At 41.8% G+C, this 18987-nt stretch overlaps 2 long non-coding RNA genes across 2 annotated transcripts; both read left to right on the top strand.

The window, feature by feature from the left end:
* The first annotated feature begins 358 nt into the window (after positions 1-358).
* On the top strand, positions 359-3065 carry LOC109943659 (uncharacterized). Its single transcript, XR_002266708.3, has 2 exons — positions 359-816; positions 898-3065. It is a non-coding gene; the product is annotated as an uncharacterized lncRNA (long non-coding RNA).
* Positions 3066-8146: 5081 nt separating this feature from the next.
* On the top strand, positions 8147-10334 carry LOC103637675 (uncharacterized). Its single transcript, XR_558258.3, has 2 exons — positions 8147-8406; positions 8488-10334. It is a non-coding gene; the product is annotated as an uncharacterized lncRNA (long non-coding RNA).
* The last annotated feature ends 8653 nt before the right edge of the window (positions 10335-18987 follow it).

The following is an 18987-nucleotide window of genomic DNA, read 5'->3' as shown; positions in this document are numbered from 1 at the left end:
CCTTTATCCTCTCAGAGAAATCACACACATTTCTTTGTGCGTGTGAGTGGTGACACATGCTTCCGGAAGCTCCCAGTGCTTACTCAGGATTTCTCAAGTACGCATCCTTTTCCAGAAATGTGCATTTGATCCATTCTTCTCTACGCATTTTGCTTGCCAGCCGTTGTTCCCAAATATGCGACGTGCCCTCCAGTCCTGGTAGCCAGCATCGCCCAGCCGGTCGAGCCCTCCTCCATAGCACTCATCGTCTCATCTCCTTCACGGCGCCCTCCCTCCATTCTTCGTCCTCCATGGTCGTCGGCCTTCCCCGCCATGGTCTCTCCCTCTCGGCGCTCTTCTTCTGTGTGCCTCTGCAGCCACTCCCAGTCCCTCTCCTCCCTTGATTTCGCCCAGCCTCCATCTCTCTTTCCAGCCATGGATGCCGCCCCTCCCTGGCACCCTCATCTCCACGGGAGCTCGCCCTAGCTCCAGCTTCAACCATGGACGGCGACCTCTCCTGCCTATAGCAGGTCAGCGCCCCATCTCCTCAACATCTCGGCTCCCTGTCCCATCTCTCTCTCACGAGCCACTCTCCTCGTTCTCCATGGCGTCGACATGGGGCTCGCCCCTGCAACCTCGTCTCGCTGGGTCTCCTCAGGGCGCCGGGATGCTGCTTCCTATACATCGTGCGACTTCCTGGTGCTTGCTCTCGTCCTAGGCCATGGAGCAGCAGCAGTCACGACACTCCTTCGTGTCGCGCCCTTGACGTGATCGATGAAATACCGCAGCGAGCTCCAACTCGATCTGCACAGCCCCTGCGCGACGTCACAAACTCCGGTGAAACCTCGCTGCCCTTGCTGCTCTTGAGTCCCTTGTGTTTGATAAAATTCTAAAACTAGTATATGTCGTTGCTTGCAGCTCGTTGTCGATGTCGTGCTTCGTGCATCGTGTGTTCGACGAAAATCCCAAGTCCATGGATAGCACATGCACAACTCAAATCCGATCGGCCAGGTTGTTTGATGTGTATTTTACTCATTTGATTTAGTTGATGATGTGTTTGTATGTGTGGGGTGATGAGAAAAATAAAGGAGATGCGTCGTTCGGTAGTAAGGATTAAGTTAAAATGTAGTTTATGGTGTGAAGAGTGCGTCGATAAATATGTATGCCATTGAGTGGTTAAATGTTGTGTTGATCGGCTAGAGGTCCTATACAAGTGTCGTCGCTGTCCAAAAATTTATTTGGAAGCAAGTAGTGTCGATGCTTCGATTTCGGTTGAAGTCAGAGAATAATTCGAGGAGGTATATATGCGAGTACTTTAAGTTCTTAGGTGTTCAAGTTGTACTGTAGATTTCTATGCTATATGCTGTTTATTTAGGCGTCAAGCAAGTTAATCTAATAAGATGATTTAGAGAACGAGTCAAATAATGTGTAGGAGCTAAGTATGAATTAAAACAAGATAGTTGATATTTTGTACTGCATGTACTGTTCATTATCTCGCTTGTGTTAAAATTTGACAGACATAGGTCTAATAGTTTAGGAGTTATGAATTTTCCAAGTCCAGTTTCAGAATTTGTCCAAATGTTGTACTGATTTCGAAAATTGCCCTGTTTGAATAAATTAAACTGAGAATCAGCCCTTAGTAATTATAGAAGAATTGTAGTACCTTTCTCAAGCTTTCCAACAAATTTTGGAGCACCCTTTTTGGTGGTCTAGGGACCAAGTTACAGCTGTTTGAACTATAGAGTCTGAATCTGTCCAAATCTGGACAGAGACGTCTGTTTGTATTAACTGACTTTGATATGTATTGAATTAACATGAAATATTTATAGATGAATTATAGACAATTCTACTAGCTTTCTAAAAAGTCTAGGATCACCTTATTTGGATGTCTGAAACTCCAGTTATGAATTTTTGAAGTAAGTAATCGAATTATGTCCAAATCTGGACAGAGTTTATGTTTAGTTCTGTTTGACCTTTCTAAAGGTCGAATCTTGTTGTGATGATAATACCAAAGGTGTAGAGGACTTTATAAGCTTTCCAGAAAGTCCTAGTTTATCATTTTAGGATGAATATTTTGTGAGTTATGAGCTAAACAAATAGCTGATGTTTTGCTGTCCAAAATCAGCAAGTATTAAAATGATTCCTTGGAGTTTCTTTTGTATGGACACCTAGATTTAGTTAGTTCTTGTCTTGATAAATGAAGTTGGGCGGCTAATTTTCAGATTTGCACCTATTATGGCTGTAGTGGATTGAGCTAATTGTATTGGCTAATATAGTGTAACAAAAATCATCAATGGGTTATAAGTGTTTGGTTGTGTTGACTGCCTTGGGCATATTCTCAATTAGGTTTATTGTCTAGAATGGTGACTGTAGTTGACTGGTTTTGTTTTTATAGGTATGATCATGTAACTCAATTTTTTATAACCCATTGGTCATGATACTTACAACATAGAACATTGTTCTTGTGTCCTTATAATTATAAATAATGGGTTGTTCATTAGTGCTAATAATAGTGTTAGTCCGTTGGCAGTGTGCTCTAGTCCATAAGCTTAAGGCTTGTGTGTAGTCTTATGATTGCTCGATGCTTGAGTTAGATATACTTAAGTGTAAAAGATGCGCTTGTGGTACTTAGTAATATCTTCACATAGTGTGCTCATAGGAATTGTGATGACTTGTTTTAAGTATTTATCCTCTTTAGTATAGATTATCTATTTTGTGTTCTTGCTCATGCTCATATGCACTATGCATCTCCAATAGGTACGCTAGATGATTATGTGAATTGGAGGGCATGGATCAGGATGGATCACAAGGTGGCTTTGATGGACCCATCTCGATATGGACGACTTGATCAAGTGTCAGGATTGTTGATGCTCACCAAGCGGACGTCATATAACCACACTAACCTAGTGTATCCCAGGCAAGCCCCGGTGCATTTGCCACCTCCTTGTTGTTATAAAACTTTTATCACTTATATGTTGCATTAGGTGATAGGAGTTGAGTGATGAAACAACTGATGCATTACCATTCCTTGGAATTTGATTACTATTCCTTGATTCCTGTTTATAAAAGAGAACTAAAGATGCTTAGCCCTGCTTAGATAATTAAAAGCTGTTCTTTTTAAAAAGATGACGTGTTACACGGGATATGGGAAATTGTTGTGAAAAAGAAATTGGGATGGTGAATCCATATGGCCATGATGGAGTCAACATCCAGAAAAAAGTACCTCTGTCAGGTACCAAAGATTGGGAAATGGTTTAAATAAAATGAGACCAGACGTTGAGCAGGAAAGGTCGCCCGTCTGTGTCGATTAAGGACCGTTCCGATTGTTGGCCTGCTGATCTAGGACCCTTTAACTGGCCACATGCCTCATCATGGGTAAGCTTAGCCTCGGCTGGACCAATACCAGAAAGGCTGGCCCGCAATGGGAGTGGAGAGATGGCGAGAGTATCGTGTATCCACCTGGCAAGAGGCTGGATGGTGGGGTACTGAGCTCTTGGTTGGCGGGGACCCGTTCTGGTCTTGAGAAACCCGGTGGCGAGTTGACATATGCAAGGGTTAAGTGCTACATATGTCGTGTGGTTGGAGATCCCCAGCTGGGTATTAATCGATTCGGATCGCCGAACTTCTCGGATATGAAGACTGGATCTTCGACCCTCATCGTAGATAACAAGTGAAACTAAATGCTGCTAAAATAAAGCTAGTGTAGGACAAGTGAATGCTCTAGATTAGGCAAATCTAGATTCAGGAAAAGTACTTAATTTGTGAAGTAAAATTTTTGCATAAGGATCCACTACTAGTAAGCTTTTCTGCGAAAATGAGTCTTTGAAATTTGATAAGCTTTACCTTGATTCCCGACAAACTAGCATATCCTTGAGAGTCTTTTCTTAGTCGGGTAAGTCTTGCTGAGTAATTGCGTACTCAGGGTTTTATTCCCTGTTGTTTTTTTTCAGGATTATAAGTTTGTTCTGTTGTGGATGGTGCTAAGTGCCGGTGGGCTCGGCCTTCTTATATAAGTATATCCCATCTTTAGCTTCTTTATTGAGGATTGTCACTTAAGCTAGCATGTATTTTAAAACCTGTAAATATTTTATACATTTTAAATTGTAATTCCTTTGAATCACTTTCTTTTGTAATCACTCCGATAATTGTCTAATGTAAACTTATTGTAACATGTAATCATTTTGCAATAAAGAATTTATTTCCGCTGCAAATGTTGGTGTGTGATTTGTGTTTACTTAATCCTGCGATCTTGGCGGTAAGTCGTTTATCCGGGGTCCTCGGGGCACTCGGACAGATCCTGTTAAGTTGTTTGGTGCACACGCATAGCTGTCTGAGGTCTTTGAGACAAGGACAGGTGCATGTGGGCCCGATAACTTGGGAGGTTCTGCGACAGCTGGTATCGGAGCTTGATTAAGTATGATACAGTCACATACGTATTTTCAAAACAAAATTTTGGTTTTGGAAAATCTATTTTCAACCAAACACATTGTTTGGTTTTGACAAAACAGATTTGAAAAACTATAATGCTAGCGACATCCTCTATAAGCCCTAAGTTAAGGACTACTAGGTGGCTTAGTTCATATTACTAACCCACAACCTGGGAAGGGTAATGCATACATGTGTATTGTTAATTTTGAGGCCATTCAGTCTTGAATGGATCGACGCTCAGGTAACGTGAGTTGTGAGAGCATGACCGAACAAACGTCGGTCTAGGGGAGTGTTTAATTGTGGCGCTTGATTATATACATGTTACACATATGTATATATGAAGACTGCGATGTGGAGTAATTACTTTTCCGGGATTCAGTACCCCATGGATGTGTATGGGTATACAGACATGGGAATACTGAGAAGTGTAATGTATTTGCAACGACGCACCTACGCTCAGGTAAGAAGGTGAGTTACCATAATGAGCTGCCCTATGGTTAAAGTGTGGCAGCGGCGCCTATGCGTGGCTCGGCGCTTAATGAGAAGCTGGCCTCCATATAGAAATATATGGAGTATAAACTGTGATAAACTGTCATGTGTGAATTGCATCATTGGGAAATGGGCTGTGATGGAATTTTCTGCAGGTACACTAACTTCGAACTCGTATGTGTAGATGACGACTAGCAATATACCGAGAGAGACGTAGATATGCCACCGATATAGAACGCTATTGCCATAATAAGTTGGCAAAATTCGTGAGGACGAATAGGACGAGCATGCATCCTGATTGTTGCATTGTGTTTGTTGTTTGCGCACAAAAATGCTTCCCTCACCTTTATTCTAATAATTGGTGATTGTGAACGAACATGCTTTTCTCATCTTTATTCCGATAATAAATAATTGGAAACTGTATGAAGTATTACTGTTCTATAAGCAATTTCTAGCTTTGTTTGTTGTGTCCTTTAGACATGTGTTTATGTGGCCTGTGATTCTTCTTAGTCTGACCGCTAGTGCAACTTGGGTTTGTTTTCGTGCTTGTGTGCTAGTAGAGTGCAGGTAGTTTGTTTCCTGTTTAGTGAACCTTGATCTAACCGTGTATTAATTTCTTGACAACCTATCCTAGGTGTCGTCTTGTGTGAAGATCATTTTCTTCACAAGATTATTGGAGTTCTAGCAATTAGACCAAGTCATGTCCTCATCATCTCAACATGTGAAATTGTATGAGATCTAATTCATAATTTTGTCATTTCTTCAAAGTCCCTCTAAATCTTCAAAACATGCATGAGTTTGAATTATCGATTCCTACTCCGTGGCCAAACTCGTACAAACGAAATTTTTGATAATCTCTGCAATGGGCATAGAAATATGTTGGGGCTGAATTAACAATCTCCCATCGTACTCCTTCATCAATCAAATTATGTTTTGGTCATATATTGTTCCTTTCATCAGGCCATGATCTATTTGGCTCTCTACTTGTAATCATTCTTATAGGTGGAGTCTTTTTTGTATATTGTCATTCTTGCCCAGTATATTTGTGCCGCGTGAGATTTCTTATTGATTACGTCTGGCAATGGTGTTATGACTAAAACTGATGGTGCCGCGACGAGACCGAGGGCCTCCTGTGAATGTACACACATGGTTGTGCTGCTCGGCACGCGCTGTTATCATGGTTAGTAGTTGTAATCCATTATTAGACTATATCAATATGTCATCTCTGCATACTCTAGTTCTTACCCCGTGAGATTCATTATTGGTGCGAGTTCGGTAATGGTGTCACGATTAATGATTTTTGGTGCCGCCGCGAAACTGAGAGCCCCTTGTGAATGTACACGCAAGGTTATGCTGCTTGGCGCATGCTGGTATCGAGGTCTTTGGTCATGATCCATTATGGAACTACATTAATATGTTATCTTTCGTGGACTTTTCCCTTGAAACGATTTTTGTGTTGTTTGCTAAAAAAATCAAACAACATATGCCATCACTGTTGGATCAAAAGAGTATATAACTCTGATGTATTCCTTAATTAAAATTTTTACCAGTTCCGAAGTCTTCGTAAAAAAATCGAAACCTATCTGTATCTAGTCGTGGTAAAATCACCTTTTTCATGTGGGGACTCCTTTCTCTTGATCTTAGTGGCAACTGCACACATGGAACCTTAGGTGTTCTTCTGCCAATCATCGTCTCTATTGTGACATCTCTAATTAGCATAAATATGATACATGCTAAATATGATACATGCTACACCCATTTGAGATCTTGAAATAATCGTCTTCGCTTGGAACTAGCTTATGCTATCACTGGTATGGACATGAGATACATGTCTCTCTACTCTTAAAAGTCTTTCGTTCCGAATCTCGGGACGAGATTCCTTTAAGGAGGGAGGATTGTAACACCCCTGGTGTTTATTTCTCATGCGACAACGAGTATGGATTTAAGCACGAGATATCAGTGAATATAAAGGTCACTAAGTTCTAATCATCTTTGTCATTCACGATTTTGATATCGTATCTGTCTCCGTTTATCTAAGTTGTCCAAACATTTTAGAGAAATTTTGGACTTTAAAATCTTTCAAGGTGTTGAGTCCATGCTGTTCGAATTTGTTTATTAAATGAATAGGTTTTCGGAAAGAGTTTGATTCTTTTTATAATTTGATCACGTTGAATATCTAAGAAAAACAAGGTGTAAAATTATTAATCGCTTTGTTTTCTAGTCAAATGTTTAAATAACGGCGAAATTCGTCTAGGTTCGACTAAATTAAATATCGCTTAAGATATCAAAGTCGATGTCATTGATTCGGTCCATTTACACCATGTCCGAACTCTAACCATTGAAATCAAATCTGGTTCTCTAAACTTATTAGAATTCTGTAGCAAGTCAATTAGAGCAGGTTGTGCAAGATAAACCATACCAAATTAATAACCGACCAATTTAGTTCATCTGTTTCATCAATCTGTGGAAACAAAAAAAACGTAGACCAATGAATTTTTGGTTCGACAATTTTAGATATTTATAAATCCCTAATTCAAGAACTAAGAAATAATTATATTTTGTAAATGTATTGAAAATAAAGAGGAAAAAATCTCATTTGCTTATCCCCACCGTTTTCCATCTTCTCCTTATCCGGTGAAAATGCTGGACATTTCCTAGCTTCTACAGCCGTCATCTTCAATCCACGAGTCCTCTCCTTTATCCTCTCAGAGAAATCACACACATTTCTTTGTGCGTGTGAGTGGTGACACATGCTTCCGGAAGCTCCCAGTGCTTACTCAGGATTTCTCAAGTACGCATCCTTTTCCAGAAATGTGCATTTGATCCATTCTTCTCTACGCATTTTGCTTGCCAGCCGTTGTTCCCAAATATGCGACGTGCCCTCCAGTCCTGGTAGCCAGCATCGCCCAGCCGGTCGAGCCCTCCTCCATAGCACTCATCGTCTCATCTCCTTCACGGCGCCCTCCCTCCATTCTTCGTCCTCCATGGTCGTCGGCCTTCCCCGCCATGGTCTCTCCCTCTCGGCGCTCTTCTTCTGTGTGCCTCTGCAGCCACTCCCAGTCCCTCTCCTCCCTTGATTTCGCCCAGCCTCCATCTCTCTTTCCAGCCATGGATGCCGCCCCTCCCTGGCACCCTCATCTCCACGGGAGCTCGCCCTAGCTCCAGCTTCAACCATGGACGGCGACCTCTCCTGCCTATAGCAGGTCAGCGCCCCATCTCCTCAACATCTCAGCTCCCTGTCCCATCTCTCTCTCACGAGCCACTCTCCTCGTTCTCCATGGCGTCGACATGGGGCTCGCCCCTGCAACCTCGTCTCGCTGGGTCTCCTCAGGGCGCCGGGATGCTGCTTCCTATACATCGTGCGACTTCCTGGTGCTTGCTCTCGTCCTAGGCCATGGAGCAGCAGCAGTCACGACACTCCTTCGTGTCGCGCCCTTGACGTGATCGATGAAATACCGCAGCGAGCTCCAACTCGATCTGCACAGCCCCTGCGCGACGTCACAAACTCCGGTGAAACCTCGCTGCCCTTGCTGCTCTTGAGTCCCTTGTGTTTGATAAAATTTTAAAACTAGTATATGTCGTTGCTTGCAGCTCGTTGTCGATGTCGTGCTTCGTGCATCGTGTGTTCGACGAAAATCCCAAGTCCATGGATAGCACATGCACAACTCAAATCCGATCGGCCAGGTTGTTTGATGTGTATTTTACTCATTTGATTTAGTTGATGATGTGTTTGTATGTGTGGGGTGATGAGAAAAATAAAGGAGATGCGTCGTTCGGTAGTAAGGATTAAGTTAAAATGTAGTTTATGGTGTGAAGAGTGCGTCGATAAATATGTATGCCATTGAGTGGTTAAATGTTGTGTTGATCGGCTAGAGGTCCTATACAAGTGTCGTCGCTGTCCAAAAATTTATTTGGAAGCAAGTAGTGTCGATGCTTCGATTTCGGTTGAAGTCAGAGAATAATTCGAGGAGGTATATATGCGAGTACTTTAAGTTCTTAGGTGTTCAAGTTGTACTGTAGATTTCTATGCTATATGCTGTTTATTTAGGCGTCAAGCAAGTTAATCTAATAAGATGATTTAGAGAACGAGTCAAATAATGTGTAGGAGCTAAGTATGAATTAAAACAAGATAGTTGATATTTTGCACTGCATGTACTGTTCATTATCTCGCTTGTGTTAAAATTTGACAGACATAGGTCTAATAGTTTAGGAGTTATGAATTTTCCAAGTCCAGTTTCAGAATTTGTCCAAATGTTGTACTGATTTCGAAAATTGCCCTGTTTGAATAAATTAAACTGAGAATCAGCCCTTAGTAATTATAGAAGAATTGTAGTACCTTTCTCAAGCTTTCCAACAAATTTTGGAGCACCCTTTTTGGTGGTCTAGGGACCAAGTTACAGCTGTTTGAACTATAGAGTCTGAATCTGTCCAAATCTGGACAGAGACGTCTGTTTGTATTAACTGACTTTGATATGTATTGAATTAACATGAAATATTTATAGATGAATTATAGACAATTCTACTAGCTTTCTAAAAAGTCTAGGATCACCTTATTTGGATGTCTGAAACTCCAGTTATGAATTTTTGAAGTAAGTAATCGAATTATGTCCAAATCTGGACAGAGTTTATGTTTAGTTCTGTTTGACCTTTCTAAAGGTCGAATCTTGTTGTGATGATAATACCAAAGGTGTAGAGGACTTTATAAGCTTTCCAGAAAGTCCTAGTTTATCATTTTAGGATGAATATTTTGTGAGTTATGAGCTAAACAAATAGCTGATGTTTTGCTGTCCAAAATCAGCAAGTATTAAAATGATTCCTTGGAGTTTCTTTTGTATGGACACCTAGATTTAGTTAGTTCTTGTCTTGATAAATGAAGTTGGGCGGCTAATTTTCAGATTTGCACCTATTATGGCTGTAGTGGATTGAGCTAATTGTATTGGCTAATATAGTGTAACAAAAATCATCAATGGGTTATAAGTGTTTGGTTGTGTTGACTGCCTTGGGCATATTCTCAATTAGGTTTATTGTCTAGAATGGTGACTGTAGTTGACTGGTTTTGTTTTTATAGGTATGATCATGTAACTCAATTTTTTATAACCCATTGGTCATGATACTTACAACATAGAACATTGTTCTTGTGTCCTTATAATTATAAATAATGGGTTGTTCATTAGTGCTAATAATAGTGTTAGTCCGTTGGCAGTGTGCTCTAGTCCATAAGCTTAAGGCTTGTGTGTAGTCTTATGATTGCTCGATGCTTGAGTTAGATATACTTAAGTGTAAAAGGTGCGCTTGTGGTACTTAGTAATATCTTCACATAGTGTGCTCATAGGAATTGTGATGACTTGTTTTAAGTATTTATCCTCTTTAGTATAGATTATCTATTTTGTGTTCTTGCTCATGCTCATATGCACTATGCATCTCCAATAGGTACGCTAGATGATTATGTGAATTGGAGGGCATGGATCAGGATGGATCACAAGGTGGCTTTGATGGACCCATCTCGATATGGACGACTTGATCAAGTGTCAGGATTGTTGATGCTCACCAAGCGGACGTCATATAACCACACTAACCTAGTGTATCCCAGGCAAGCCCCGGTGCATTTGCCACCTCCTTGTTGTTATAAAACTTTTATCACTTATATGTTGCATTAGGTGATAGGAGTTGAGTGATGAAACAACTGATGCATTACCATTCCTTGGAATTTGATTACTATTCCTTGATTCCTGTTTATAAAAGAGAACTAAAGATGCTTAGCCCTACTTAGATAATTAAAAGTATTGTGTATCCACCTGGCAAGAGGCTGGATGGTGGGGTACTGAGCTCTTGGTTGGCGGGGACCCGTTCTGGTCTTGAGAAACCCGGTGGCGAGTTGACATATGCAAGGGTTAAGTGCTACATATGTCGTGTGGTTGGAGATCCCCAGCTGGGTATTAATCGATTCGGATCGCCGAACTTCTCGGATATGAAGACTGGATCTTCGACCCTCATCGTAGATAACAAGTGAAACTAAATGCTGCTAAAATAAAGCTAGTGTAGGACAAGTGAATGCTCTAGATTAGGCAAATCTAGATTCAGGAAAAGTACTTAATTTGTGAAGTAAAATTTTTGCATAAGGATCCACTACTAGTAAGCTTTTCTGCGAAAATGAGTCTTTGAAATTTGATAAGCTTTACCTTGATTCCCGACAAACTAGCATATCCTTGAGAGTCTTTTCTTAGTCGCGTAAGTCTTGCTGAGTAATTGCGTACTCAGGGTTTTATTCCCTGTTGTTTTTTTTCAGGATTATAAGTTTGTTCTGTTGTGGATGGTGCTAAGTGCCGGTGGGCTCGGCCTTCTTATATAAGTATATCCCATCTTTAGCTTCTTTATTGAGGATTGTCACTTAAGCTAGCATGTATTTTAAAACCTGTAAATATTTTATACATTTTAAATTGTAATTCCTTTGAATCACTTTCTTTTGTAATCACTCCGATAATTGTCTAATGTAAACTTATTGTAACATGTAATCATTTTGCAATAAAGAATTTATTTCCGCTGCAAATGTTGGTGTGTGATTTGTGTTTACTTAATCCTGCGATCTTGGCGGTAAGTCGTTTATCCGGGGTCCTCGGGGCACTCGGACAGATCCTGTTAAGTTGTTTGGTGCACACGCATAGCTGTCTGAGGTCTTTGAGACAAGGACAGGTGCATGTGGGCCCGATAACTTGGGAGGTTCTGCGACAGGAAATACTTAAATTGAGACTTGGGTTAGGAACAGGTGATGTTCTACCCAGGTTGGTTAAGGATTAACGCGTATGTAGGCGTGCTGACCGAGGACCCTTTAACTGGTCACATGCCTCGTCATGGGTAAGCCTTGCCTCGGGCAGACTAAGGCCGGAATAAGATAACACGAAATAGGCGTGGAGCGGTGGCGAGAGTAGCGTGTACCCTCCGTGGCAAGAGGCTGGACGGTGGTGTATCTGTGCTCTCGGTTTGCGTGACCCTGATCCGGTCTTAAGAACCCCGGTGGCGGGTTGACATATGCAAGGGTTAAGTGCTACATATGTCGTGTGATTGGAGATCCTCAGCTGAGTATAATCGATTCGGATCGCCGTACCTTCGCGGTTATGAAGACTTGGTCACTTTTCTACAACGTAAGTCAGGATGTGAACACTATGGATAAAAATGATGTTGTATTGATGAGATGATTGAAATTAGACTAGATGCAAACAGAGTCTATTAATACTTAACATGGCGTTAAAAGATTGAAAGTAAGGACTCACTTTAGTAAGCTACTTCTGCAAAAGTATAAGTTGATTTTTGCTAAAGCCTCTCCTTGACTCCTATTCATCCAGCATATCCTTGAGAGTCTTTTCCTTAGTCGGGTAAGACTTGCTGAGTAATCCCATACTCAGGGTTTATCCCTTTGTTGTTTTTAGGTGAGGAAGCGACAAACTTTTGTTGCTTTTGCTCCAAGGTGGTACCAAATGAGGAAAAACAAGACTGAAGTGCGGGAGGACTCGGTCCTCCACTTAGGATCTTTTGCTTATAACTTATCGGGAGGAGTCTGTGCCTCCCTTGGTTTGTATAATAGTACTACTCTGCACTCACTTTTAGTCTGGTCTGTAATAAAATAACTCAAGCTTACTTTTGAAATAAATGTAAGTTTATGTAACTGCTTCCGCATTTCTTTATCTCTGATGTTATGTAATGTCTGCAAGACGGGTGAAACGTTCCTGGTAAAGTAAGGAAAGATACCGAACTTGTCAAGTAGTTCAGGGGCACCTACAGGGTTGTCTGAAGTCCGTTGGACAAGGACAACTGTAGGTGGGCCTAATTACTTGGGAGGTTCTGTCACAGCTGGTATCGGAGCGTAGCCCTTCTTTGCAGATATTATGAGGCATCTTCAAAAAGGATTTTCAAAAGTCTTACCTAAAAATTCTTTTCTCTTCTTACCTAAGTATTCTGAAGAGTCTATCTTAAAGACCAGATAGGAAGAGTGCAACGTATAAAAGGTTGAATCAACTAAGGTTGATTCTGTAATTACACATGCATCATGTCATACAAACTTTAAGTTAAACCCCCTGTGTAGCTAGTTTAGTACATGATTCATCTACCTTGTTCCTACATCCTTAGTGAATAGAGTGTATCCGTTGCCCTTCTCTATAGATGAATCAACAAGAAGCTCCTACAGGAGTTGGAGAGTTTCTACGAGATTTTGATGTTCCAGTGGTCCTGTGGCGACTACTTCAAGAAGTTGGATATACCGAGGCACCCAAGTACCAGTGGTCACGCACTGTTCTTAGAGGACAACCATGGTATGAGGTAGTAGTGGGTATTCCAGAACGTGCTAGAAAACCATCCTGGCCATATTGGATGTTCCATGCCGAAGGAATGACTCCTTGGGAGGGTGCTCAGGTAGCTGCCTTAGAGGTGCTAACAACCATTTGTTACCAGAAAAGGGAAGAAATACAAGCCACATCTATGAGGTTGTTCCCTGCAGTTGCCTTAAGTGACCCATTGGTGTATCATCACCAGGCCCGATTAATGGAAAGCATTCCTATTGGGCAGGATTCTGTTGAATCGGCATCTGCTCGAGTTTTGATGGCCGTGCTAGAGTTGCAACTTACTCGAGGGCACAGTCGTCAAAAGTGGCAGCAGTTGTACACTGGGAGTTATGCAGCATTTAAGATGATGGAAATGGCCAAGAATAGTGCTTGTACCCAAGCACAAGAACGACTTGAGGAAACAAAGGTTCAAGAGGAACAGGTTATTGGACTAGAGCATCAGGTGACAGAACTTCAGATGCAACACCAAGCTGATCAGAATCGCATTAAGGTGCTTGAGCATCAGCTAACTAATGCTCATTTTAAATTAAAAATTTTGAGTCAGCAACAAGAAGAAATTTGTCTGTATGTTGTTGCTGTTAGAGAAGACCTTAAGGAAACCATGAGCTTCATAAGCCATCAGGATCAGGCGATCAAAGAATTGAATCGTGCTCATCCCATGGAGTTTCAAGTAGCACAATGGCTTGTCAACCATCTGCAGCAATCAGTGCATAGGCTCAATGCTGCCGTTGATCCTACTCCTGCATCGGTGGACTAAGGGTTCCTTGGAAGAATGGCAACAAACATCTGGCAGATGGTGTAGCTAGAGAAGATGTAGTAGATCAATGTAATAAGGTAGGTGTAGATAGACCAGCTTGGTAATAAAAACAGGTTAAACTTTGTTGGAAAGAGTTTTCCTGTTTCACCTGGATCATGTAACATGTGAGCTTTTATATGACTATGGTGTAAGAAACGACTGCCGGTTTATGAGGCAACTTTTAATATCTATAGTAGTTTCTCAAAATTCAAGAGTTAAGATGGCTATTCCTTTGGATATTCCATGTGGATCACCATGTTGCTTTATTAACCTAACCTAGGAAAGACATGTTATCTATCGAAGGCATACCAACTTAATCCTTGACCTTGTGATCCCTATGATGGGCATAGAAATATGCTTGGGCTGAATTAACAGTCTCCCATCATACTTCTTTCATCAAGTTTAGGTTATGGCCATGCCTTGTTCACTTCTTTGGACCATGATCTATTTGGATCTCTACTTGTAATCGTTCTTACAGGTGGAGTCTCTTTTGTACCTTGTCATCCTTGACCAATCTATTTGGGCTATGTGAGATTCCTTATTGGTTATGTATAGTATTGGCGTTATGACTAAAATTGATGATGCCACGCCAAAACCGAGGGCCTCTTGTGGGTATACACACAAGGTTGTGCTGCTCGATGCACGTTGGTATCACAGTTAGTAGTCATAATCCATTATGAGATTATATCAATATGTTATCTCTACGCAAATTGTTCTTACCACGTGAGATCCATTATTGGTGCCAGTTTTGTAATGGTGTCATGGTTAAGGACTTATGGTACCGCGGCGAAACTGAGAGCCTCTTGTGAATGTACACACAGGATTCTGCTGCTTGGCGCATGTTGGTATCGAGGTCTCTGGTCATGATCCATTGTGAAACTACACTGATGTGTGATCTTCTGTGGACTCCTTCCTTAAAACAATTTCTATGTTGTCTTGAAGAGATCAAGCAACATATGTCATTTCCGTTGAATCAAAAGGGCATACCACTTTCATGAGTGGTCTTATTTCTTTTGATCTTGGTAGTGACTACTCACAAGTTCCCTTTGCATCCTTTGTGTAAAGGTGAAGCCTTGGAGCTTTTTAGTGTTGGAGAAACAACTAATTAGCTCTCAAATTGGAGATTGACTTTCCCTGCTGTTGAGATACAGGAGTTTGTTCATTCGCTTTCCTAATTAATCCATGTATTCCCTAACCAAGTGGATAATTCATCTTGCATGAAGAAACGGATGAACAACATGACCAAATGGATTTTTACCTAAATGCATGACCTTTTGCTTGCAAATGTGAACTCTCAACCCTTGGCTTACCAATGGTACTGAGAGGATTTGCTTAATGTCAAAAGTAGTTCAACAAGTTGGTTTTGACTAACTTGTAACTGCCCATTGAACGAATGCTGAGTTTAGAGATCGTTTTATCGAGTTGTCTAAACTCACTTTGGTTCAACCCACCCTAAAGAAAGTGCTTATCAAAATCAAATTAAGTCGACCAGTAACCACTTAATTATCGCTCTAGTTGTGCCTCGACTGTCTCACGCGTGTTTTTCTTGCATGTGTGATCATGCCGATCCATGACTAGTGCTGGATAAAACAGACTGGTTGCAAAGACCGCATTTACAGATCCCTCCACTGGTGATTTTTCTTGAATCAATATCACCTTTCGTGGACTTGGATCCCCTGGTTAACACGAATTGACCGTGATGTTATTCGACATTCACACCCATCCCGGGTGTTATGAACTTACTGTAACCACTTGTTGGTAAACCTCTACTTGTGTGTTTTACCCAAGATGGTGCATCTGATTCTATTTGGGTAAAGTTGCATAATTGCCACCCAACAGACTCAGATAGTACAGTGTCATCCGAAAAAGCAAGTTGCACACATGGAACCTTATGTGTTCTTCTGGTGGGCAAAGATGCAAATTGAAATTTGCACTACGTGGCTAGATGTGACACTTGTAAACGTGTCAAGGCCATATATTTGAAGACTGCTGGTCCATGACAATCCTTACCTATCCCAACATGGAAAGGGGAAGATATTGTATGGACTTCATCATGGGATTACCCAGGACTACAAAAGGGTATGACTCTATATGGGTTATTGTTGATCGGCTTACGAAAATTTCTCATTTTCTGCCAGTCAAGACAGATCACCCAGTTACTGTCTATGCCCAATTGTACATTGCTCGCATTCTCAGTTTGCATGGTATTCCAAAGACCATAGTGTCGGATCGTGGACCTCAGTTCGTATCCAAGTTTTGGGAAGAACTTCATAAATCCTTGGGTACTAAATTGCTCCACAGTTCGGCCTATCATCCCCAAACCAGTGGACAAACTGAGAGAGTTAATCAGATGCTCGAGGATATGCTGCGGGCATGCGTTCTGGACTTCTCGCAGAAATGGGATGAATGTTTGCCCCTAGCGGAGTTTTCATACAATAACAGTTATCAAGAAAGTATCAAGATGGCACCTTTTGAAGCTTTATATGGGCGACGGTGTCGAACTCCGCTAAATTGGTCTGAACCTGGAGAAAGGTACTTCTTTAGGCCTGATATGGTGAAAGAGGTCGAAGAAAAGGTTCAGAGAATTATTCATAATATGAAGAAAGCTCAGACTCGGCAAAAGAGTTATGCAGACCGACGACGACAACCCTTATGTTTTCTGGTAGGCGATTATGTCTACTTGAAAGTTTCGCCAATGAAGGGTGTATCGCGTTTCGGGGTTAAAGGGAAGCTAGCATCCAGGTACATTGGTCCATTCCTGGTGATTGAGCAATGTGGACCAGTGGCGTACCGACTTCAACTACCCGAAACATTGTCTGCTGTGCATAATGTGTTCCACGTATCACAATTGAAGAAGTGTCTTCGGGTTCCTGATCGAACCGTTGAAGTAACAGATGTTGTCCTTGAACCAGACTTGACATACTCGGAACATCCTATTCGAGTTCTGGATCAAAAGGACAGGATCACCCGAAGAAAAACTCTCAAGTTTTATAAGATACAATGGAACCAGCATTCTGAAGATGAGGCTACATGGGAAACTCAAGACTTGTTAGATAAGAATTTCCCAGGCTTTTTAGCCTCTTGTAAATTGTAAAGCCTGTATAGTTATTGTATTAAAGGAATGAACCCCCACATCACCCCTGCCTTGTACCAAAAATAAGGAAATAAAAATATGATGTGTTTCCTTTTCCATTACCTACCCTAGGATTTTTAATCTCGGGACGAGATTCTTTTATGGGGGGGAAGATGTAACACCACTGGTGTTACTATAACTAAAACTTGAGCATGGCATCATAAGCATTGGCATTGCATATGTTTGACACACCTAGGGTGCATTCACTAGGCAAAAATTTCAAACAAGTTGTATTGTTTTAATGTTTTGCAAATAGGACCCTGGATAGGAAGCTTTACCCTAAATAGGGATTAATGGGGTAAAACTAACCCAAGTTGGGAAAACCTAAAAGCTTTAGGGTAAAAGTCATAAAATGACCCCAAAAATAAACTTGGATTACCTTTATACCCCTAAGATACCAGAAACCCTAATTGAAACCCTGGAAAACCCTAAAACTAAACCCTAGGGGCCTATGTGCAAAATTAGTCCACTTTTGGACTAAGGTGCAAAAATCAAGTCAAATTAGTATCCTAAGTCATTTGGTTCACAAATATGTGGACTTGAAAGCTAAACCCTAAGTTTTGGACTCATTTGCAAAAAGGACCTTGATTTTGATTCCTATGCTAAGTCTGAAATCAGGGTTATAGGCCCAACTTTGGGGCTGTGTAGCTTTCAAAATAATGAGAATTCATGTTAGGTCACCACATCAAAGTTGAAGACCTAACATAGGAGAACAACTTTGCTTAAGAAGGAAAGCATAGTTATTAAGAAAAAGTCAGAGATAATTAAGCCTCAAGTTTGGCTGTCAGGCTGGTCCATTCTGAAATTCAGATTCTCAGTGGAACAGAGCCAACTTGGTGTGTGAATTCAAACTTGAATTGTTGAGAAATTGATCAAGGTTGCTGTGACAAAGTTGTAGATGGTTTGTCAGGCTATAATTTTGGTACAGGGAGTTAGCTTAGTCACCACACAAAATTGGGAGAAACTAGAGCTCCAAAGTGCTCTGTCAGCGGTTCTGAATAGGGGCTCGCCATGGTACAGTGCCTGTTGGGTCTGACCGCCAGCGCAACTGACCCACCGCCGACGACCAACTATATGGTGAATTGTGCCGTCGCCGGTCCACGTTGTGCTTTGGGTAGGTGGGTAACACCCGATGTACGCTACGCCGCCGTGGATAAGCTCCAGCCATTAAAAAACTCCGGCCACCATACTGCGTCACCGCGGTGGAAGACGATAAGAACGCCGGTGATAGCCGTCGTCCGACCCTACGCCACGTATCTGGGCACCTCTGTCGTGTCATCGTGATTCCCCGCTGCTGTCTCACCGATGCCGGTGAGCCCGCCACGACGGTGGACACGAAACCGTGGCGCCAGAGTCCTTCCTCATCTCCGGCCGCCGAGTTGCTCGACCAAATTGAGTGCCACCGACGAAGCCTCTTATAAATTGAGCTCGTAACTAGCTTCGCAATATCATTGCGCACCTCCACACCAAGTATTGCTCCTAGCCGATTCCCTACGAGCTCTAATTTTGCATTCGCCCCAATTCAGTTCAAGCACACCCGAAACCCAACCTCATCGTGGCCAGCGCTCCTCCGGTCAGTAATGATCAAATTACTCTTTGTTTTAGTTAGTATGTGATCTCTTATTGCCCCTAGACGCAACAATTTGGAGTTTGACCGAGGCCCATCGCCGGAACGCACCCGTGCACTGTCAAACACCGCCATGGCACCCTCTCCGTCGCCCCACCTTTCCGCTCGTGTCTAGCCCAAAATTTGGCGTGTGCGTCATCTCTAGTGAACCCAGGAACCTTTCTCTAGCTTCAATTTAGCCAGCCCAGCCCTCGCTGATCTG

Source organism: Zea mays, chromosome 1 (genome assembly GCF_902167145.1).
Source record: "Zea mays cultivar B73 chromosome 1, Zm-B73-REFERENCE-NAM-5.0, whole genome shotgun sequence".
In the NCBI taxonomy this organism is placed as follows: Eukaryota; Viridiplantae; Streptophyta; class Magnoliopsida; order Poales; family Poaceae; genus Zea; species Zea mays.
This window is presented reverse-complemented; position numbering and strand designations above follow the sequence as displayed.